This window comes from Thalassophryne amazonica, chromosome 10 (genome assembly GCF_902500255.1).
Source record: "Thalassophryne amazonica chromosome 10, fThaAma1.1, whole genome shotgun sequence".
Taxonomy (NCBI): Eukaryota; Metazoa; Chordata; class Actinopteri; order Batrachoidiformes; family Batrachoididae; genus Thalassophryne; species Thalassophryne amazonica.
In genome coordinates, this window is record NC_047112.1 from 29,659,539 (window position 1) to 29,674,146 (window position 14,608).

Here is a 14,608-nt window from a genome sequence, read left to right on the forward strand (position 1 = left end):
AGGACTAAAAAAAAAAAAAAAAAAAAACTGATTGTAAGACTGTGATTGCATACCCAGTTCTAAAAAAAAAAAAAAAAAGAAAGAAAAAAACTGATTGTGAGACTGTGATTGCATACCCAGTTCTAAAAAAAAAAAAAAAAAAAGAAAGAAAAAAACTGATTGTGAGACTGTGATTGCATACCTGGTTCTAAAAAAAAAAAAAAAGAAAAAAACTGATTGTGAGACTGTGATTGCATACCTGGTTCTAAAAAACAACAAAAAAAAAACTGATTGTGAGACTGTGATTACATACCCGGTTCTAAAAAAAAAAAAAAACTGATCGTGAGACTGTGATTGCATACCCGGTTCTAAAAAAAAAAAAAAACAAAACTGATTGTGAGACTGTGATTGCATACCTGGTTCTAAAAAAAAAAAAAACATTGTGAGACTGTGATTGCATACCTGGTTCTAAAAAAAAAAAAAAAAAACTGATTGTGAGACTGTGATTACATACCTGGTTCTAAAAAAAAAAAAATGATTGTGAGACTGTGATTGCATACCCGGTTCTAAAAAAAAAAAAAAAAAAAAAAAAAAACTGATTGTGAGACTGTGATTGCATACCCGGTTCTAAAAAAAACAAAACAAAACTGATTGTGAGACTGTGATTGCATACCCGGTTCTAAAAAAAAAAAAAAAAAAAAAAAACTGATTGTGAGACTGTGATTGCATACCCGGTTCTAAAAAAAAAAACAAAAAACAAAACTGATTGTGAGACTGTGATTGCATACCCGGTTCTAAAAAAAAAACAAAAAACAAAACTGATTGTGAGACTGTGATTGCATTCCCGGTTCTAAAAAAAAAAAAAAAAAAATGATTGTGAGACTGTGATTGCATCCCCGGTTCTAAAAAAAACAAAAAAACAAAACTGATTGTGAGACTGTGATTGCATACCCGGTTCTAAAAAAAAAAAAAAAAAAAAAAACTGATTGTGAGACTGTGATTGCATACCCGGTTCTAAAAAAAAAAAAAAAAAAAAAAAAAAAAACTGATTGTGAGACTGTGACTGCATACCCGGTTCTAAAAAAAAAAAAAAAAAAATGATTGTGAGACTGTGATTGCATACCCGGTTCTAAAAAAAAAATAACTGATTGTGAGACTGTGATTGCATACCCGGTTCTAAAAAAAAAAAAAAAAAAAACTGATCGTGAGACTGTGATTGCATACCCGGTTCTTGACCTCCGGGCCCCAAACAGCCTGACAGAAGGTTGGCGAAAGAGAAAAAAGAAAAAGGTCTCCTATCAGTCCATGGTAATTAACAGTTCCGTTGAGTTCTATGTGTCTACATGTGTGTATAATATGCTGCGTGTAATGTAACACAGGTCTTCTTTGGACCTGTGGACGTTTTTTGGGTTTTTATTTGAGAAGAGTTGGGTTATTTTCCTTGTTTGTTGTAGCAGTTGTGGTATTCTGTTCCCGGTCTGGGGTGTTGGAGGAGGAGCGTGTACACACACAGCTGCTGAGGGAAGCTCTAAATGCTCACTTCCCTCCTCCTCCTCCTCCTCTCACTGAGAAACACTGCAGTGATATTTTGTTGTGCTTTAACACATAAGATACAGGGCTTTTACATGTAATTGCTTACATGTAATTGATACTAGTGTTTTAAAAGTGTTTGTTACTGTTAAATTTAGAGAGATATTGTTTATATGATGTAATCAGTTCCAGCTTTAATGTTGTTTTGCATTACGCTGCATTGACTTTACCAAATACATTCAGTGTTCTATTTTTTGAAGCGTGGTTTGTTTTGGAAACAAAGCGTAATTTATCATTCCAGCTGAAGAGCAAAGCAGAAGGTTGTACAGTGTGTGAACAGTAAAACTATGTTGATTATTGTAACATGTTTATAGAGCTCCTGTTGAAAGCATTAATGTTGGTGAGGGTGAATTGACAGCAATGTAGAAGCAACAAATAATAATAACTCAATATTTTGATCATCCTGTGTTCTGATTGAAATAATGTGAACTCTCATGAGATGCAACTAACCCTTGCTGCAAATTAAATAAGAAGCTGTAGGCTTTCATAAAGCATTGATGACCAACAAAGTGCTTCTTAATTGTTATTTGATGTATGCAGATTAAGTTAGGCCTTAAAGGACAGAGATTGTTGGACAACTTTTCACATGACTGTTGTCCATCCTGACCCATAGTTTTTCCTGCAAACCAAACATTGTTTATGTATCAGATTTCTATTTATTATTGGTGTTTAAGCATTGATTAATCCAACAGTTCTATTCAGGGATAAATTGCTAAAAAGATACTTCAATTCACTTTCAGTGATCCTGCATGTTTGATGTTCTGTGCAATCAAAACTGTTTTGACATGACACCTCTTAATGGGTGTTCCCCCACCCCTTGGAACCGCTGCCCAGTATGGAAGGCTGCGAGCCCATGACGGGTAAGATCCCATCTTAAACCCTGGGACAACCTAAGGCAGGCCCAGTCACGATTACTCGACCTTGTCTCTGTGATGCTCTGACTCACTAGGACATGAGGATATGGCACTGGGGTACTGTGGTGGGGTCAAATTTGCCCATATGCCTACATGGTAGGCAGTGTATTGATCTAATTGGAGTATTGGATCATTCTCAGGAATTGAATTGTCATATTAAGATTGGCCTGCACGTAATAATCGATATTAATCAATTCTTATCATTCATCCAATCAATCAATTTTGGCAAATTAATGCATCACAATGTCCACCAAACTGCTGATGGTGTGTATGCCTAATCCTCAAACAAACCAGTCCTACCCCGTAGCCTTTTCAAGTGGGCAGCTGTCGTAGGTCATGGACCATGTCCCGTTTCTACGGCTGGGATGGTTGGACTGGTTAATAATCATTTTGTGACGTTTGGATTTCAGGCATATGCAAAACATTACTGCAGAGCATGTTTAATTTATGCAAAGCATAACCCGCAGGGGAATGAGAGGCTAATACGAGATAAATTTCCAACACTTCAATACCCGTTCCAAATAATCCATATGGATTTTATTGAATTGAACCAATGTGAAGGGGAAAAAAAATATTGCCTAGTATTGATTGATGCATATAGCAAATGGGTAGAGGTGTTCCCTGTTAAACATGCAGATGCTCTGACAGTTGCAAAGATACTTTGTAGAGACATAATTCCAAGACATGGACTACCTGAAACAATGTACAGTGATAATGGTACACATTTTGTAAATAAAATCATCCAACATTTAATAGAACATCTGAAAATAAATGCAAAACACACATTGTGCTTACCATGCTCAAAGTGCAGGTTTAGTGGAAAGAACAAATGGGACAATTAAAAGTAAGCTCAGAAAATGTATGAAAGAAACAGGAAAAAATTGGGTTTATTGTTTGGATTTGGTGAAACTGTACATGTATATAACACCCAAGTCAGAGACTGGCCTTACGCCATTCAAAATTTTGTATGGCAGGCCCTACAGAATACCAGATTTACAGAAAATAGCTGGGCCTGATAGTGAGGATGAGGGATTAGTTGATTATATGAGACGTGTGTTATCCCATAAGAATGTCATACACGCTAACAAGATACCAGACTCTCCTATTTCTGTGCAGGGCCCTGAGAATCAGATCCAGATTGGCGACTGGGTGCTGATAAAGACTATTAAGAGAAAGAACTGGTCATCTCCGAGGTCGGGAGGTCCATTCCAAGTGCTGCTAACCACCCCTACTGCAGTGAAAATTGCAGAGAGGTCATCTTGGGTGTATCTATCCCACTGCAAAAGACAAAGATACCTGAAAGATCCCAAACAAGACAAGGGGAGCGACGTGTAACAGTGTCGGCTGATGGCCTATAGGCCCAGCAACGGCTGGAAGCGCATCATAACAGAGACAGAGAGTGACCAGGAGTGAACAAAGACACAGACCAGAGGTTGAAGCAGATACCAGGGTCCTGAAGCAGACGAGTAACCAGCTGTGACCGAGGAGAGGCCTGTCAACTTGAACCAGGATCAGAAGCAGACGTACTACAAGCTTGAAATACAGCACTGACGTGACCAGACCAGGAGACAGAAGCAGATGAAACTGCATCTTTGAGAACGGGAGACAAGAGAATCCTGTTCTGTTCCTGTGTACCTGTGTTTGAAGAAAATGTCAAGAACAGGGCACAGGACAGAATACATGACACATTATTTTAATTCCACTTGCAGCATGCCTTACACATACTGATGATAGTACAGATTTATGCACTACAGCTGAAGGGAAATAACATAAAAAAAAGTTCCAGATTCCCTCAGTCCCTTGCTGAACTGAACTGAGACTGTGAACTGTCACCTTCAGCCCCTAAGCCCAGACAAACTGCACCTTTTGAACTGTCACCAAAGAAAGAAAACATCTTTAAGATCAGAACTGTAGTTTCTCTCTGTCCCTTGAAAGACAAAAAAAAAACAACAACAACAACACAGAGACAGAAGGAAAGAAATATCAACAGGTTGTTCAAAACACTGTTTTAGCTATGGAGAGCTTTGCTGCCAAAGCAGGAAGCAAACTTCGTACCCTGATGTTGATTTTGATAATTATTGTTGTGATTGTGGCATTTACTGTGTGGTGGTATAAAAAAAAATATATGAACCATGTTACAATTCAGACTAGAAGAAAGTGATACCGTTATTCAAATCTGGTGACAAGCATCTTTTTACTAACCACAGGCCTGTGTCTTTCTAGTGTCACAATTTTCAAAGATATTGGAAAAAACTTTACAATAACAGATTGGATAAATTTATTGAACAACACAAGTTGCTTAATGATAGTCAATATGGGTTTAGATGCAATAGAAGAGATTAATAAACATGTGGACCAAAGGAAAATAGTGATAGGATTATTTGTTGACATAAAAAAAAGGCTTTTGACACAATCACAACATATTATTTCAAAAGATGGAGCTTTATGGGATCAGAGAAGTGGCTTTGAATTGGATTAAAAGCTATTTACAAAACCGGAAACAGTTTGTTAAACTTGGGGACTGCTGTTCTTCATATCTGGACATCGTTTGTGGAGTTCCTCAGGGTTATGTGTTGGCACCAAAGTTATTCATTTTGTATATCAGTGTTTTATGTAAAGTCTCGGATCTGTTTGGAACTGTCCTCTTTGCAGATGTTACAAACTTATTTTGTTCAGGGGATAATTTGCAACAATTACTAGATGATCTGGGATCAGAAATGATAAAGTTGAAAAGATGGTTTGATATGAACAAACTGTCACTAAATTGGTTTAAAAACTAAAATAATGTTATTTGGAAACCATAAAAAAAATAGACAAATACAATTAAACATAAAGGGTGTAAATATGGAACCTGTCAAAGAGAACAAGTCGTCAGTTGTGGTCATCGATGACAGAATCAACTGGAAAGCACATATTCACCATAGTCAAAAGAAAGTATCAAAAAGTACGGCAATATTAAGCAGGGCAAAGCACATTCTTGATGGTAAATCACTACATACTCTGTACTGCACATTGATTGCACCTTACTTGACTTATGGTGCAAGTATGGGGCAATAACTACAAAACTACAGTACAACCATTATTCAACCTTCAAAAAAGAGCATTAAGAATAATTTATAATGCAGGTTATCGGGATCATACCAATCCACTGTTTATTACATCACAGATTTTAAAACTCTGTGACATGATTTCATTTAAGGCTGTTTGATTGATGCATAAAGTAAAAAAAATAAAAAAACAAATAAGCAAGTACCTCTCAGAATTTAAGGATATTTTATGCAACAAGAAGGAATATATAATTTAAGGGGTTCGTATCGTTGTAAAAATTGCGGGCGGAAGGATGACCAGGAAATGCTTCTGTGTCTCTATTTGTGGCCAAAAAATTGGAATAAGCTACCTGAGAAAGTCCAACGATGTCCAAATATCAATCAGTTTAAATATTTATACAAATAAATGGTGTTCGACGGATGTGTATCTGATGGAAAACGTTGAATTGTGTTGTATGATGAATGTGCTTCCTTTAAATTCTTACTATTGAATGTTCTGGGGTTACTAAGCTTTATTAAGCTTACTAAGTATTGTGATTTGTCCTCTTACTTGATCAATGGCTCAACGGATGATTTCCACCACAGTTAATGGTTTATTACTGGCCCGTTACTATATTGCGTTATTGCTATTGGATGCTGAATCATGTCACCCCATCCAAACGGGGCAAAATGATGGTTAGGTACACTGTTTGTAAGTTTATTGACGTTTCTACAGTGATGAAGTTGAGAATGTAGACATTAAAATCGATAAACAGAGGGGAATAATAACAGGGTTTTCTATATATTAGCAATATTACTTTGATGTACTGCCTTTGATCTTGTTTTTGATTCTGTTCTCTATTTTCCATGTATACGTACATATATGCATGTGTGAGAGTTCATGCACCATTATTCTTCTAAATAATTACTCATTGTCAAAGCAGAAATATACACTGAACTGTTGAAGTAATCATTACAACTGCTCCCATGAGAAAAGTAACATTTGTCCTTTTGCTTAATGAATGCGCAGACTGTTTTGCTAGAGCTATGTTTTTGTCAAGCACAGATTAATATTTAGGCCTTGAGCAAAGAATAACACAGCCTGTACACTAGTTGGACTGGCGCTGTAATGTTTCAATTTGAAGAACAATTACTATCTGTCTGAGCAAGACCACAGGATGCCTTCCAGATGCGAAGTGATACAAATATGAATTGACTGAAGAAACACAGCTGTGCCTTGTATATTGTTTTGTAATATGTCTGTGTGTAAATAAATTCAGGAGCAGAGTGGGCGGGCCATGCTGGTCATGCTGTTTCTCAAATTTTATATTGGACATACATTGATCAACATAGGATAAAAGCAAATCTTTGCAAAATTAATGACCATTTGAATGTGCTGGGGCTGATTTCGATATGCAACACATGGACATTACACAATACGCAAGTACCTTAACAGGAAATTACTGAAGAAAACCTTAAATGTTTGAATTTTATTTGGCAAATATACATATAAATACACACAGACTGAATTTCAGAGGACAACACAAGAAGACACAAAGCACATTTCTTTATTGGACCTCCGTTGCAAAATAAAAATGTTAAAAGCCAAATGTGGCAGTAAAAAAGACGCACACACTCTAAAAAGTAATTTGGTGGCTTTGTATATATCACAGTAAGAAACATCTATACTGAGTTAATAAAATCTCTGCAACACATTCAATTGATTGTTTGAGTTGGATATACAAAAATGCCTAAAAATTTAACAGTTAATTTTAACTTAACTTTACATGTATTATTTGAGTTTATTTCATTGAAATAAAATAGCATTTGCTTAAGAAATTATATTTTATGAAATATACTTAATTTGTTTGGTAAAGTTCATTCAAAAATATTTGGAAAGGACAGTTATACTAAATATTTGTACTTAGATTTACCAAGATCATCAAGTATATTTAAATGATTTCACAGCCTTTTTAATTTACTCAGTATTTTTAAGTGTAAAATTTTCACCAAAAAAAAATTGAATAGAACACAGTAAGAGTTCTTAGAGTGCAGGTGTACAAATTAAAATAATAGCATAAACTATGTAGAGTACAATATGACAGTATACACTGATACAGTTACAATACAAAAGCAGAAAAGCATCACTAAAATATCATTTCACTAATATTTGAAAACAAATGTGATAGACACTATTTAATGTAAAAAATCATTTAACTGGGTTATACTAAAAAGTTAACTACAGAGTAGAATAGTTAAATTTATAATAAAATATTAAATACACCAAATACTAATAAATGAAGGATTTTTTTAAACTGTGGAATAAAGACGAGAAGAAGATTAAAACTGTAGAATTAATAATAAATACCAAAATAATTGAACTAAAATACATTACTAACAGCAATCTGACTTGTTGATCCACTGCTTTGCACCTCAACAGGTAACCACTGTCAATAAAATAAAATACAGAATTAAGAAAAATAATAAAGCTCTTGCCAAAACCTTAAAATGGCTCAGAAATCACAAAGAGCCCAACAGCAGTGATAATAGCTGTCGAACATTCTTCCATGCCAAGAGAATAAAGAGTGCTGTGTAGCTGGCAGCTTTCAGCTAACCTCCTATTATGTTAATCAGCAACTGCAGACAAAGCAGAGGGCAAGCGAGCGAAGCAGACAACAGAAAGCGTCAAAATGAGAGCTGCTTGAAAGGTAAATGTACTGTAATTCTATAGCACTTTTCCACCTTTTGCACATGCTCAAACCGCTTTATAATCCTCTGACACACACACACACACACACACACACACACACACACACACACACACACACACACACACACACACACACACACACACACACACACACACACACACACACACACACACACACACGAAGAGGGCTCTGCACTGCAAGGTGCCCATCTGTACACCAAAAGCAAATTGGGAATTAAGGACCTTGCTCAAGGGCACCTTACTGTTGGCAATGAGAGTCACACAAGCCCTGTTCTTTCACCTTCCCCGCCCCCATATTTTCCTGTAAGTTCACTGGCGGAGCACAAGCCAGCTTCAAAAACATGAAATGTTTCCCACGTTCATATAAGCTTTTTCCTTACAGAAATTAAGCAAAAGCATCAAACATCCTATCAGAAATTGAAGTTCCAGCAGCATTGTACAGCAGCACACAGGGTAAGAAGCACACAGATTATCAAAAGTGAAAAAAAGAAAAACAGTTTGCAAATATAAATACAAATACCACAAATACTGCTCATTACTGGTTTACTGGCTACTGCTGTTCCTCTCCTTCCCGTCCTCTGTCTTCCTGTTACTCCTCCTCCCCCTGAGTGAGGAGCTGTACAGTCTGATGGCCTGAGGGACAAAGCAGTTTTTCAGTCTGTTGGTCCTGTACTTGGAAAGCAGCAGTCTGTGGCTGAAGAGGCTCCTCTGGTTACTGATGACTGTGTGCAGAAGGTGACTGGCATAGTCCATAATGTCCAGCAGTTTGTCCAGCGTTCTCTTCTCTGCCAGCATCACCAGAGAGTACAGCTTCATGCGATTCACTTATACATGCAACGATAACTGCTAGTGATCAGAACCAAAGCGGGTACTGGCAGATTTAAAGAATTTAAGATTTAAGAAACACAGATGCTGGTTTGAACGCTCCTCTGCAATCAAAAACATAAAGATGTCAGAGGACATAATATTGTTTAAAAGCCTCACCGGCTGCTGTGGTGGTTAGAATTAGTCCAGACAAAATATATTTGCTGAAGAGGGAAAGGTTTTCTTTCTGTAATATTCACTGAGTGGTTCAAAAGAAAAAGAAAAAAAGCCCAAACAGACAGACCTTCTCACTGCTTGGCAGTAACGTAACCTACATACTCACACACACCTGGGAGTCTGTCTAGGACCAACATGAGACACACCGGGAATCCGGGATGCACTCATGCGTATCAGCCGTCTGCATGAGCGTGCATGGTTCTGATGTCAGTCCGTGCACAGTCTTAGTTTCAAATAGAGCAAAAACAAGTAACATGTAGATGATTTTCATTTTAATCTCCAGAATAAAGATGCTGTCTCTGAGTGCAAGTATGAATGAGACATGGTAAAGTGACGAGGACTCCATCTGGGAAAGACATGAAGTCATCATGAAAACATGGTTTCAGTTGATTGTATTCTGTATAAACTTGATTTCAGAAGTAGAAAGGCATGCATGGTGTGGGGTTGAGAGGTACAGCTGAAGCTACATAAATATTTGAATTGGTTTTTAAGAAACTAAATAATAGTACCCACGGGCATGAAGACACACACACACACACACACACACACACACACACACACACACACACACACACACACACACACACATACACACACCTATGACAATCTGACATGTGATCCAATTAACCTGGCCACATTTGGACCAAATCAAGTTCAAAAACATATTGACTTTTACAAAATAAATAAAAATAATAGTATTTATTTATTTATTTTTATTCATTTAAATTTTTCAGCCTTCATTGGCATACCAAGCCTGGTAACAATTATCAAAAGGACTTGGGGGGAGTAGAACACCAAACAGACAGACAGCCATGACCTTGACCCAAATGACTGACGTTGGGCAAATTTGTCCTTGTTGGGCAATTCTGGAAACCACCCTCATATATGTGCCAAGTTCAATGCAAGTTGGCATGAAAAACGTAAATATTACCATGGACCCCCAAGTACCTTGACTCCAATGACTGAGTCCTTTGGTCAATTTGATGTTGTCTAAGTAATGCTTGAGCCCACCGCTATACAGTGAAGAAAATAAGTATTTGAACACCCTGCCTTTTTCCAAGTTCTCCCACTTATGGAGGGGTCTGAAATTTCCATCTTAGGTGCATGTCCACTGTGAGAGACATAATCCCCCCCCCAAAAAAAAAGTCCGGAAATCACAATGTATGATTTTTTTAATAATTTATTTGCATGTTACTGCAGCAAATAAGTATTTGAACACCTGTGAAAATCAACGTTAATATTTGGTACAGTAGCCTTTGTTTACAATTACAGAGGTCAAACGTTTCCTGTAGTTTTTCACCAGGTTTGCACACACTGCAGCAGGGATTTTGGTCCACTCCTCCATACAGATCTACTCTAGATCTTTCAGATTTGGAGTTTCAGCTCCCTCCAAAGATTTTCTATTGAGTTCAGGTCTGGAGACTGGCCAGGCCACTCCAGGACCTTGAAATGCTTCTTACAGAGCCCCTCCTTAGTTGCCCTGGCTGTGTGTTTGGGGTCATTATCATGCTGGAAGACCCAGCCATGACCCATCTTGGCTGGGTCATGGGGGGAGGTGATGGTCTAGTGGTTAAGGTGTTGGGCTTGAGTCCAGAAGATCATGGGTTCAAATCCCCACCTGACTGTAAAATCACTAAGGGCCCTTGGGCAAGGCCTTTAATCTCCTATTGCTCCCGGTGTGTAGTGAGCGCCTTGTATGGCAGCACCCTGACATCGGGGTGAATGTGAGGCATAATTGTAAAGCGCTTTGAGCGTCTGATACAGATGGAAAAGCGCTATATAAATGCAGTCCATTTATCTTCAATGCTCTTACTGAATCCCGCAATACATGACCCCATCCATCCTCCCTTCAATACGGTGCAGTCGTCCTGTCCCCTTTGCAGAAGAGCACCCCCAGAGTATGATGTTTCCACCCCCATGCTTCGCGGTTGGGATGGTTTTCTTGGGGTTGTTCTCATCCTCTAAACATGGTAAGTGGAGTTGATTCCAAAAAGCTCTATTCTGGTCTCATCTGACCACATGACCTTCTCCCATGCCTCCTCTGGATCATCCAGATGGTCACTGGTGAACTTCAAACGGGCCTGGACATGTGCTGGCTTGAGCAGGGGGACCTTGCTGCCCTGCAGGATTTTAAACCATGACAGCATCATGTGTTATTAATGTAATCTTTGTCACTGTGGTCCCAGCTCTCTTCAAGTCAAGTCAAGTTGGTAGGTGTTCAAATACTTATTTGCAGCAGTAACATGCAAATAAATTATTAAAAAATCATACATTGTGATTTCCGGATTTTTTTTTTTGGGGGGGGGGGGGGGGGGGGGGACTATGTCTCTCACAGTGGACATGCACCTAAAATGAAAATTTCACACCCCTCCATGATTTCTAAGTGGGAGAACTTGCAAAATAGCAGGGTGTTCAAATACTTATTTTCCTCACTGTATATGTGATGTGTGTATGTGTGTGTGTCTGTGTGAGATGGGGAGGGGGGGGGACCAAACCTAACATTCTGACACCAATGACCTTGACCCCAATGGTAGAACTCTGGTAAATTTGACCTAGCCTGCGCTTGCAGAACCCACCAAACATATGTTGTTTTTACATTTGACCCCAAAGTTCTTGACCTTTGCCAAAACAAGTTCACACATAAACTAATGTTTATGAAATTATAGTAAGATTCTGCTCCATGTGAAACGGACCATCAGATCATGTGAACAGCAGCAGGCGATCTGAATGTCACGCGTGTCTGGCCGTCATGTGAGCGAAGCGCTGCAGGTGACAAGCCAACAGTGCAACAAATACGCCACTTTCAGTTACATATCATGAAAATGACGCCGTAACAGTTATTACGGTGCTTTTTGTCGCCATAATTAAAGACGACAAAAACGTCCTCTTCTATACATGGTATAATTTCTCTTTTTTTAATACGTTTATCTCCTTGTTGATTTTAGGCATTTTACGCTCCTGTTATAAAACAGCGATTGTAGTACAGTGGTAAAGTTTCCATCTGTTGATCAGAAGTTTTATAAATTGCAGGTACGAATCCCACGAGTGGCATTTATTGTTCCTTTAATTTTATTATTTTATTATTTATTATTTTATTTTATTGTGGGCAGTCTAAGGCACACCTGTGCACTAATCATGGTGTCTAATCAGCATCTTGATATGGCACACCTGTGAGGTGGGATGGATTATCTCAGCAAAGGAGAAGTGCTCACTATCACAGATTTAGACTGGTTTGTGAACAATATTTGAGGAAAATGGTGATATTGTGTATGTGGAAAAAGTTTTAGATCTTTGAGTTCATCTCATACAAAATGGGAGCAAAACCAAAAGTGTTGCGTTTATATTTTTGTTGAGTGTATATCAACCCAGTGATTTTCACTAATTATACGCCAACATTTAATCTATCAGTGTCCTGTGATTGTATTAATTATTTATATACCCGGCTGGACATAATAAGACATAATAAGAGCGCACGGCTTCAATCATGCCATTGCATCACTGTATGTCTGTGACCACGGGTCATCTACAAAGGAACAGACGGTTCATACTTGTATTGTCCGCTCAATAAGAGGAATTCAATAAATTGCGGTGTTTTTTATGGTGTGGTTTTTCATTTTTTCTCCACAGCAGCGGTGCGATGTGGTTCCACATGCTCCAGCTCTTTGCACTGTGTTGGTGCACGCAACTGTTGCCGGTGTATCGTGCATGTCTGTCTGACCGTGTGTCCACCCGACAGCAGGTGGAATGTTTCATGGCTCCCCATTTCGTTCTTGGTTCGCGGCTTTTCTTCTGGTTTCTACATTATGTGTGAAGGCGCCCTAACACAGGGAAAACTGCCATCTTCCCACAGCTCTGCCATATATCCTGGTCTTATTCAGATAACATCATAGTAACTGACCATTTGCAGAGGGAAGGAAACAATGAATGAATGAGACAACAAGTGAATTACTCACATGATGTAACCTCACCCCCACCTACAAGATTAGAAAAATTTAATGAAAATCCAAGCCTCTATGACACACGAGCATTACTGGAAATAATTTCACACATAAATGCATACGTGTACATGGATTTGTGTCCAAGCCACGTGTTTATTACGCTGGGCTATTGTTCTCAGATCTCCGTAACAATCAGCAGGCTAATTGAATTAGACTGTGGCATAACTCAGTCTAATGGTTGGAACAGGAGGAGCAACAGATCCAAGCAGATTTTCTCTTTGTTGTCTTCCACTGGGCCACCGCAGTGCGGAGACAGACATGTTTTAATTACAATGACACAGAGAAAACCAGGGACAGAGGGAATGAAAACAAAGCACTGTCATCAAGGCCAAAGGGTCACATGCAATGAGAGTTATGATGCTGTGTATGATTTTGTGTGACTGTGTGTGTGTGTGTGTGTGTGTGTGTGTGTGTGTGTGTGTGTGTGTGTGTGTGTGTGTGTGTGTGTGTGTGTGTGTGTGCACATGCTGCAGAATTATATACAGCACAGACTATATCAATATAGTACAGACAGACAGACACACAGACAGATAGTGTGTGTTTTGCACCGGCATTTGCTGACACTTAAATATTGAAGTGCATCTGGACATGCCCAAATTCATGCCAACCTTGTTTTTAGTGTCAGTGGGAGGTGACCCCTCACAGCTGCCACTCTGAGTAGTTGATATCATACTGACTCAAAAAAAAAAAAATCCTGCTTAAAGAACACTGTCAACCCAACCCTTTTACGCAAAGTGCCCGGTTTTGTGCCAGTATTTCCTGCCTCTTAAAGAGCAGCGTGTGCTTTGACATGTCCCACATGGGTCTGCACCATCTGCACAAGTTGTTTTCGTGTTTGCTCTCAAAATTGGGCCCATATGGTGCTTTACAATTGCACTTGGAGATCATAATTCCCCAGTTACATGTCAAATGGAAGATTCCCTGAAATCATCCTATATACAATGCACCTTATGTTTGTGCCTCTGTCAGTCTGTGTGTGTGTTTCCACATGGCCAACCCATATATGGGTAAAGCGGTGGAGTGTGGGTGAGACCAGGCATGACTTGGTGTGGGACAAACAAAACCTGAAGGTCAGTTATCAGGCTCACCTCGGTTCGGGTCTTAGTGGGGGACCAAACGGTCCCCCACTAAAAATGGTTCTGCCCTGCCTTCACTGCACATGTGTCATTTAGGACCACAGCAGCTCGTCTGAGACGGACTCTTTACACCCAAAAATGGAATAATGTGAATACTAACTATCAGATGATAAGGTAAATCCTCTTAAATCCTTCTAAAGTCAGTTTTAAGCAGAATTGAGGCTGTTTTAAGCAGAAACGAGGCGATAATCGG

General features: G+C 38.7%; 1 protein-coding gene across 1 annotated transcript in view; it reads right to left on the bottom strand.

The window, feature by feature from the left end:
• The window catches only part of xpr1a (xenotropic and polytropic retrovirus receptor 1a), a 229,231-nt gene that overhangs the window by 185,796 nt on the left and 28,827 nt on the right, over positions 1-14,608 (bottom strand). The window lies entirely within an intron of this gene.